The 7,933-nt window shown below is 53.5% G+C and overlaps 1 long non-coding RNA gene across 1 annotated transcript; it reads right to left on the bottom strand.

Moving 5' to 3' along the window:
* Positions 1-1,650: 1,650 nt before the first annotated feature.
* Positions 1,651-7,710, bottom strand: LOC124972644 (uncharacterized). The gene is made up of 3 exons (XR_007106477.1): positions 7,641-7,710; positions 3,056-3,156; positions 1,651-1,953 (listed from the first exon to the last, which is right to left on the bottom strand). It is a non-coding gene; the product is annotated as an uncharacterized LOC124972644 (long non-coding RNA).
* Positions 7,711-7,933: the final 223 nt, after the last annotated feature.

Here is a 7,933-nt window from a genome sequence, read left to right as displayed (position 1 = left end):
TCCTGTCCCCACAGTCTTCTGTCCCCAGACTCCATTACTTTCTTACGTGCATTAGGATGAATCTTTTCTTTTATACAACATTCCCTTGTCTTTTCTTGCTTTCTCTTTCCCCCTTTCTCTGGTGTCCCCTCTAACTCCAACAACCACTGACTAGTCGGACAGAAGGACAAGACAGAGAGACACTTGAAGGCCGTGGCATGAATTTCAAGGTGAGGGTGTCAAGCACCCATTTTGGAAGAGAGCATTCAGCATCAGGGCCGCCAAAGCATTGCAGGAAGAGCCGTAGAGATCCGGGTTACGACACCCTAGTACGGCTCTTCCATGATGGTGTCTGAGCCCCTTACAATTCCTATGAACGTTGGGCTGGGGATCCTCTGACCCTCCCAATTCTCCAGCCAACGCGTCCCTTGGGGCATTCCTTTGTCTCCTTGAATCTTCCTTTCTAGTTGCAACCTCTATGTGGGGACAATCATGCTGGCCCTGCCTTCACAGAGTGCCTGGGAGACCCATGGCACAAAGCAGCATTGTGTGCCCATAATGCAATGCGGGGCGATTATCAGCAGAAACTGCCATCCGCATGAATCGTTTCACTTTGGGGCAATGAGTTTTGTGTTTTTCAAGGTCATGTGGCTTTATGGCCTCTCTCCTTAGCAGTCCACATAAATGTGCTGTTTTCAGGGGCAACAGTGGTCTCTGAAAGCGTTCTCTCATCATCTCTTTTTGTATTTTTAAACCAGTGGCGCTATCTACAGGGACCGCCACCTCGATGAGGCCCGTGGCTCATTGTGGAGGGTGGAACTCTTATTCCGTGCAGCAGAATCGTATCTGTACATGCCACCGAAGCTGCTTTTTGTTTTTGGCAGTGCTGGGCTTGGAACCCAGGGCCTCACACATGCTAGGCAGCAATTCCACCACCAGAGCCGCTTGGACATTAGACTTCCTCTTGGAGTAAACCAAGGGCTGAGTCCTGAATCCAGGGCCCGTGGACAAGCTTGGGGGGCTTTCTGATACTCTGATAATCCTGGGAGAAGGGGCGCACCCCCAGGGCACATCCTCTGTGTATACATGTGCATCTTTTTCCGGGAGGAGAACTCATAGGTTTCTTCAGATCCACATGAATGAAGCCCAGGAGACACAAATCCCCCAACCTGGGTCATTCCTGTGCGAGGTTTTTCCAGCATCAGGAAGAAGCTACTGATGTTGGGATCTATTGTTCCAAAAAGGGAAAGAGCCCAAGGTGCCCGGATCTGCCAGCGCTAGACCCACAGACAGGCAGAGCTGGCGGCAGGTGGATGAAAGTCATGGTTGTGTCGAAATGGATGCTCTTCCCTCCTGGCACCTCCTGCCAGGTGTGTGCGCCTCAGGCCAGGCTGGCCGCGGGTTTTGGTAAAAACAGCTCAAGGCGCAAGGAAGGCAGAACACGGACAGGGAGAGTGATTCCCCCTCCTCTTTCTTTAAAAGGCTAAACTTCCCCTTCTTTTTTCACGTACAAATACCATGCTAATGTTTGAGGCAGGGCAGCCATGCCTTGGGGTTAACCTGGGAATCTGGACTCGGTGAACTTGGGCTAGCAAACAGCTCCCTTCCAATGATGTTTGTTGTTTTATTTGCTTTTTTTTCTTTTTTTAAATAAAAAAAGTGATCCCAGCCATGGAAGGGAGGGGGTGTGGAATCATGCAGATGCGTTCTCAGGAAATGCTTTGCTGAGAATCATCTTTCAGGCGACCCACTCCTAATCCTTAATGAAGAGGCACCGACCGAGGCTGCGGAGGCTGGGAAGGGGGAGGCTGCGTGCCTGCGTGCTGTGCTCTTCACTCTGGCTCCAAAGACAGGAGGGAGCGGGCGCTGATCGAGCACACGTAGCTGGTCCTGCGGGGAGACGCTGCTTGGCGATTGTGGTGGAGTGAAATGAATTTCATCCTAGTGCTTCCTTCTTCAGCAATCATTCCCTCCCTGGGGGGCAGGTGGAGATGGGGATGCGGGTTTTTTTTTTTTTGGTTGCCACAATGACTAGGGAGTGACATGGGACTCGGTGGGGGGGGGGGGCACGGAGGGATTGTCCCATACAATGGGGATTTGTCCAAGCCCAAATTCCAATAGTGCTCCCGTTGACAAACACAGCTACTAGCTGCAAAGAAATTTCCGGGGGTCCTTTCTAAAGAAGCGATTGGTTCACTAGAGACTAAGGATCCTTTTTCAAGGTGACCCAAGGGATTGGGGTGGGGACAGCTCTGAGTAAGAGAAAAGCCTGGGCAGCCAGCAGCCTCAAGAGGCTGGGGGAGCGGATGCCCATGAACCCCCTGAAGGTCAGCGCGAGGCTACCCAGAGGGAGCAGCGAGGGTCCTGCAGGGAGAGGGTGTTGCTGGGTAGGAAACTAGTGGCTGCAAACGGAAAGTGACAAGGGCCTGTGGGAGGAAATAGGCTCATCACTGCGATGCTGGGTTCCGCGGAGTGGGACAGCTGGAAGGAAGTCAGGAGGGCCCAAGGGAGGGACTTGGGATGTCCCTGAGAAAAAGGCAGAGGGGACCCTTCCAGGCAGGCCTGGGAGAGACAAAAAGGGACCTGCTGCCAGTTCTGTTGTGTCCCGCTCTCCTATTTGTTCATTTCAGAGGGATCCAGGCCTCCGGCTCCACTGGCACTCTGAGGGGTCCCAGGGCAGCAAGCAGAACGTGCCAGAATTACAACCGCTCTGGCCTGGAGTCCCCTCCCGGAAGTGGCTCCCTTCTGCCCTCAGATTGTGTAGCAGGAACCAGGGCACTCAGGGCTGCACCCCAGCCCAGGCAAGACGGGCGGGTCCTGCAAGCCCAGCCAACTGTCCCTGTTGACTGCCCACTCATCCTGTGTCCCACAGCCTGGGGACCAAGCCAAGGGACTTGAAAAAGCAGGTATTGAGGTCAGCCCTTAGCCAGGCGGGCGCTTTGTCTTCTGCTAATCTGTGGTTTGCAAGGCAAAGGCGTGAGATGACAGTGGCAGGGACAGAAGTCAAGCCCTGCAGGGGGTGGGGGAGCTGGCTTCCCACAAGCCCTGGGGGGAGGGACGGGGCCCAGCTGCTGACATTTTTACAAAGCAAATGGAGGGCTGAGCTGGTGACCTCAGTGTGATGGAAAAAGACAGTCAACAGCGTGGCTTCCAGAAATGGCATGTTTCTCAGCCCACCTGTTAGGAAGAGGAAAGGGGGGTGTTGAGTAATATCATCCTGGTGAGCAGTTGCCGAACCCTGACCGCGGCCGAGCGCCTGATCTAGGCTAGAATCTTCCCGCCGCCCCACGCAAAGGGCTGCACTAGGGTTTCCGGTTGAGAGATGAGGAAACTGAGACAGAGTGTCACTTATTCTTCCAAGGTCAGACACTTAGGCGATGGAACAGGGCTGTGAGTCCTGGCAGCCTCGCCCCTGGCCCCCGTGGAGTCAGCCCTGGGCCCCCAAGCTTGCTGCTGGGAGTCCCCAAACAGGTCCGGAGAAGACAGGCTTTTGTGTGCTTGGGGGAGGGGTGTGCATGCCCAACACGTCCCTGTGTTGCCACCTGGCTTCTGCTTATCTACTGCTGCACCATGAATCATTCCAAGATGGAGTAACCTAAAAAACAACTACTGAGTTATTAGTACCTCTTGCTCTTCTGGGGGGTCAACTGTTCTGATCTAGAAGGTTCTCTCTCCTGTCTCTCACCCTCTCTCTGTCTCAGGTCGCTGCCATCAGACAATGTCTGGGGCTGGAGTTGTTTTAAAGTCTTCCTTCCTCACTCAGACATCTGGCCACGGAGGCTGGCTGTTGACTGGAAACTCAGTGGGAACATCGCCACGTGACCTCTCCCGGTAGGCTGGGCTTCCCTGCAGCATGGTGACTGCTTTCTAAGAGTGAGAGGACACTTCTACTATTGTCACAAGTCTGTCCCCACTCAAGGGAAGGGACCATGTTCCTACAATCTCAGATTGTAGGAAAGGCATATGGTGAAGGTCTGGCAGCCATCTTGGAAAATGGCATCTGCTACAGCATTCTTCCTTAGAGTTTGTAAGGGTCTCAGCTGTCTGTGAATTAAGCTCATATTCATTCTGGAGTCACTTGCCTTGGCGGCAAGATGCGAAATCAGTAGCGATCTAGAGCCTTGCTTAATAGCCTCTGTTCTGCCCACAATACTTTCCCTGCTAGGTCAGGCACTGAACTGGGATCTGGGGACACAAAATTCCTGCTTTCAGGGACAACAGCACCTATCAGCCACACTCTGTGTCCTGAAGAGGTGTTGCCTTTGTTTTTTGTTAGTTGGTAGGTTTGTTTTGGGTCCCAGGGATTGAACCCAGGGGTACTTAACCACTGAGCCACATCCCCAGCCCTTTTTATATTTTATTTAGAGACAGGGTCTCACTGAGTTGCTCAGGGTCTCACTAGGTTGCTGAGGCTGGCCTCAAACTTGTGATCCTCCTGCCTCAGCCTCTGAGCCACTGGGATTACAGGCGTGCCTGCTGCCTTTGGTTTTTCTGAATGTAGAAGGAAAAGGCTTTTTAACAGAGGCGAGGCTATGCTTAGGTTCATCGTGCCTCCAGGGGAACCATACCCCAGAACCGCCCTCCTCTATTCTTGTGTGGTCCTGGCCTGGTCTTTCTTGTTTATCTTTGGCATGGACCTGAATTGGGGTTCCCCTCCCCTTCATTCAGATGTTGAGTCCCAGGACCTCAGAATGTAACTGCATTTGGAGATAGGGCCTTTAAAGAAGTGATAGATTTCAAATGAAGCCATTAGGGTGGGTTTAGTTTCAAATGACTGGTGTCCTTCAAAGAAGAGATAACTTGGCCACAGAGACACTTGAGATGCTTGCACAGAGGAAAGATCACAGAGGACTCAGGAGCGAAGGCGGCCCTCTGCAAGCCCAGGAGAGAGCCCTCAGAAGGAACCAGCCCTTGATCTTGAATTTAGAGCATTCAGAACTGTAGGACAATAAACATTTGTTGTTCAAGTCACTCAGCTTGGGTGTTCTGTTGTGGCTGTCCAAGCAAACTAAGACATCTGTCTGCATCCCCTTGAAAAAGATCCCTTTCAGATGAGGTGACCGAGGTGGGCACAGGTTCCCAGGAGGCCCGAGGCGCTGGGTGTCACCTAGAAGGGTAGAAGTTCTGGGGCAGGGACAGCCCTCCCCACGACCCTGTCTGGTCGCACCTAAGGGGCTGTTTTGATTGGATTAACTGGTCCCAGGCACCTGGACTCACCAGTGAGGGGTCCGTTCAGGGAAGTCGCAGCCAGGCTGGGGGCAGGTGGGGGCAGGAGGCAGCATGGAGACCCTGCTTCACCAGCCCGGCCCAGGGGGGCTGCAGTCTGTGGGTGCCCGCCAGGCCTTGTCTGATTGGAGCAGCTCCCTCAATGTCCCAGGCCTGAGCCCTGAAGGCGCTCACTTGGGGCCTGGCTCTGCCAACACTCGGGAGACCGTGGAGGGTCTGGGCCGGTGGAGAGGCACACCCAAGCTGGGCCACTCGCGGTGCCAGCCGGCAGCCCTTCCACCGCACACGGATCCAGGGCCTGCCTGGCCCCGATGCATTTTTAATTTTGCTATATTCTTTCCATTGTCCCGATGTGAATAATTTAAACTGATGCAGAAAGAAAAGGCCGTGAACTCCCCAGCCTTTGCTTTGGTTTTGCGTCTCCAGCCCATCTCTTCCCTGTTCCGTCTGCTTCCTTCTCCAGCCTTTCCCCAGCCTTCTCTTGCTCAAGCAGCACGCACGCACACGCACGCACACGCACCTGGCACACACTCTCCAACGCCCCCCCACCAGGTCCCCGCGGACAGAGCGGGCGACACGTGCGTGTCTGTCTCTGGGCTAGGGTTTCTCCTTAGAGTGAGTCGCCCGTGTCGCCTGCATTTCCCTTTCCTTCCTTCGCCCCTGCATCACTGCTTATGGGAGGGAAGGGGCTGCTTTGTTAGGAAGTGGCCTTGTTTTCCTGTTTCTTTTTGTTAGCACCGTGCAGAGAAATCTCTCGAAGCTTTTTTTTTTTTTTTTGCTTTTTTTTATTTTCTGGTACTAGGGATTGAACCCAGGGGCGCTTAACCACTGAGCCCCAGCCCCAGCCCTTTTTAAAATTTTTTTATTTTGAGACTGAGTTGCTTAGGGCCTTGCTAAGTTGCTGAGGCTGGCCTCGAACTTCTTGGCCTCCCCGGTCTCTGGGATCACAGACACGTGCCACCTTACCAGGCTCTCTTGGGGGTTAAGTGAAAGGGAGAAACGGGGTCCGAATTCACCATTCTTTCCCTGCAAGGCTATGCATTTTCCAAAGACATACAGAGCAAGTTTGGGGTTCAGTGTCACTGGTACACGTGGAACTGCAGCTGGCCACTGGCATTGTCTGGAAAGTTGCCTTGGCCTCTCTCCGTCTTGAACTCGGAAGCAGGCTTTATTTGTCAGGAGAAGGCATGGCCAGGATTTCCTGAAGGTTCTGGCCTCTAGCCTGTAAGCTGGCACCGGCCAGTAGAAAGAGAATGTGAGCCACATACACAATTTCCAACGCTCCAGGAGACACACGTAAAAGGGGCAGGTGAAATCACTGTGAATAATGTCTTTTATTTAACCCTGTTTATCCAAAATATTACCATTTCAATCTGTAACCGAGAAAAAAATGACTAATGAGGTATTCGACATTCCTTTCTTGGAACCAAGTCTTGGAAAGCCAGTGGGTATTTCACACTTAGGGCCGATCTCAGTTGGGACTGGCCACCTCGTAAAGGCTTAACGGCCACATGTGGTCAGTGGCTACCGACAGTGTAGGCCTAGCCTAACCCAGCCCAGAGTCCCGAGCCTCCGTTTCAGCCACCTAAATGACAGCAATATGAGTGAGTCCTCTGAGTGCATATTTGAGGGCAAACTTGCCCAGTGACATGCGGAGAGTTCGCTGAGCATCATGCCTCCGTTACCATCGTTAGTGATGGTCCTCATGAATGAGCTGGCAGCGTCCATGTCTAGTCTAGTTGCCCAGCGTCACGTAGCGGTCCATGCTGGGGAATGGCTGACCCTTAATCTATGTGGGGATGACCTGAGGGCACAGTTGCCAGGTACTCTAGGCCTGTCCCCAGCTGTCCTCACCTCCGTCACCTCCAGGCGCAAGCTCCTCCTCTTTGCAGGTCCCAGGCACTCCTCTGGCCTGTCCCTTCTATATATAGTGCTCTGTGGTGACAGCTGGCCATTGGATGACTCATCAGTCACCACGGGTGTCTCCGGATGGAACCCTGAGCATTTATTCATAGGGTACTTTTGGCAGTTTCTAAACTCCTCCTACCAACTCGGGTCTTTAGGGGGTTGTCTCTGCAGAGGCTCAAGATTGTCGTGCCAGTGACTTGGGAGGCTGAGGCAGAAGGATCACAAGTTTGAGGCCAGCCTTGACAATGTAGTGAGACCCTGTCTCAAACTAAAAATCAAAAGGGCTGGGGATGTGGCTCAGGGGTTAGGTGCCCCTGGGTTCAGTCCCTGGTACTGGGGGGGATAAGTGGCAATTGGGGATTTGAGTTATCGGTGGGCCCCTAGCTGCTGGTCTCCCCTGGCAGTGGGGCCCAGGAGATGTCAGCTCGTTCAGAAGCAGAAGGGCTCTCCCCACGGGAGGGCCTGGAGGGCTAAAAGCTGGCTTCGAGCCTGACAACAGCTGGTCTAACCCAGGCGGTTCTACTCACCGGCTGTGCCGTCCTGGGCAAGTCCCTTCTGGTTTGTGAGCTTCCGTTTCCTCCTCTGCGCAGTGTGTTCAATGCCAGCGTGGCTGGTTAGTTCAGCGGGTTAGATGAGGTGCCTTCTGTATAACTGTTATTTTTGCCCAGCCCACAGACCATGTCACTTCCGCTTCCTGGAAGCAGACCCTGACATGAGGACTGGTGGGGAAGTGAGTTATTATGGGGTTCCTGAGATAGACCATAAGGGCAGAGGGAAAACGGGACCAGGCTGGGGAGGAAGCCAACTGCACGCTAAGTTC

The sequence above is a fragment of the Sciurus carolinensis genome, chromosome X, assembly GCF_902686445.1.
Source record: "Sciurus carolinensis chromosome X, mSciCar1.2, whole genome shotgun sequence".
Classification (NCBI taxonomy): domain Eukaryota; kingdom Metazoa; phylum Chordata; class Mammalia; order Rodentia; family Sciuridae; genus Sciurus; species Sciurus carolinensis.
The sequence above is the reverse complement of the archived record's forward strand: the minus strand, read 5'-3'. Positions and strand labels throughout refer to the sequence as shown.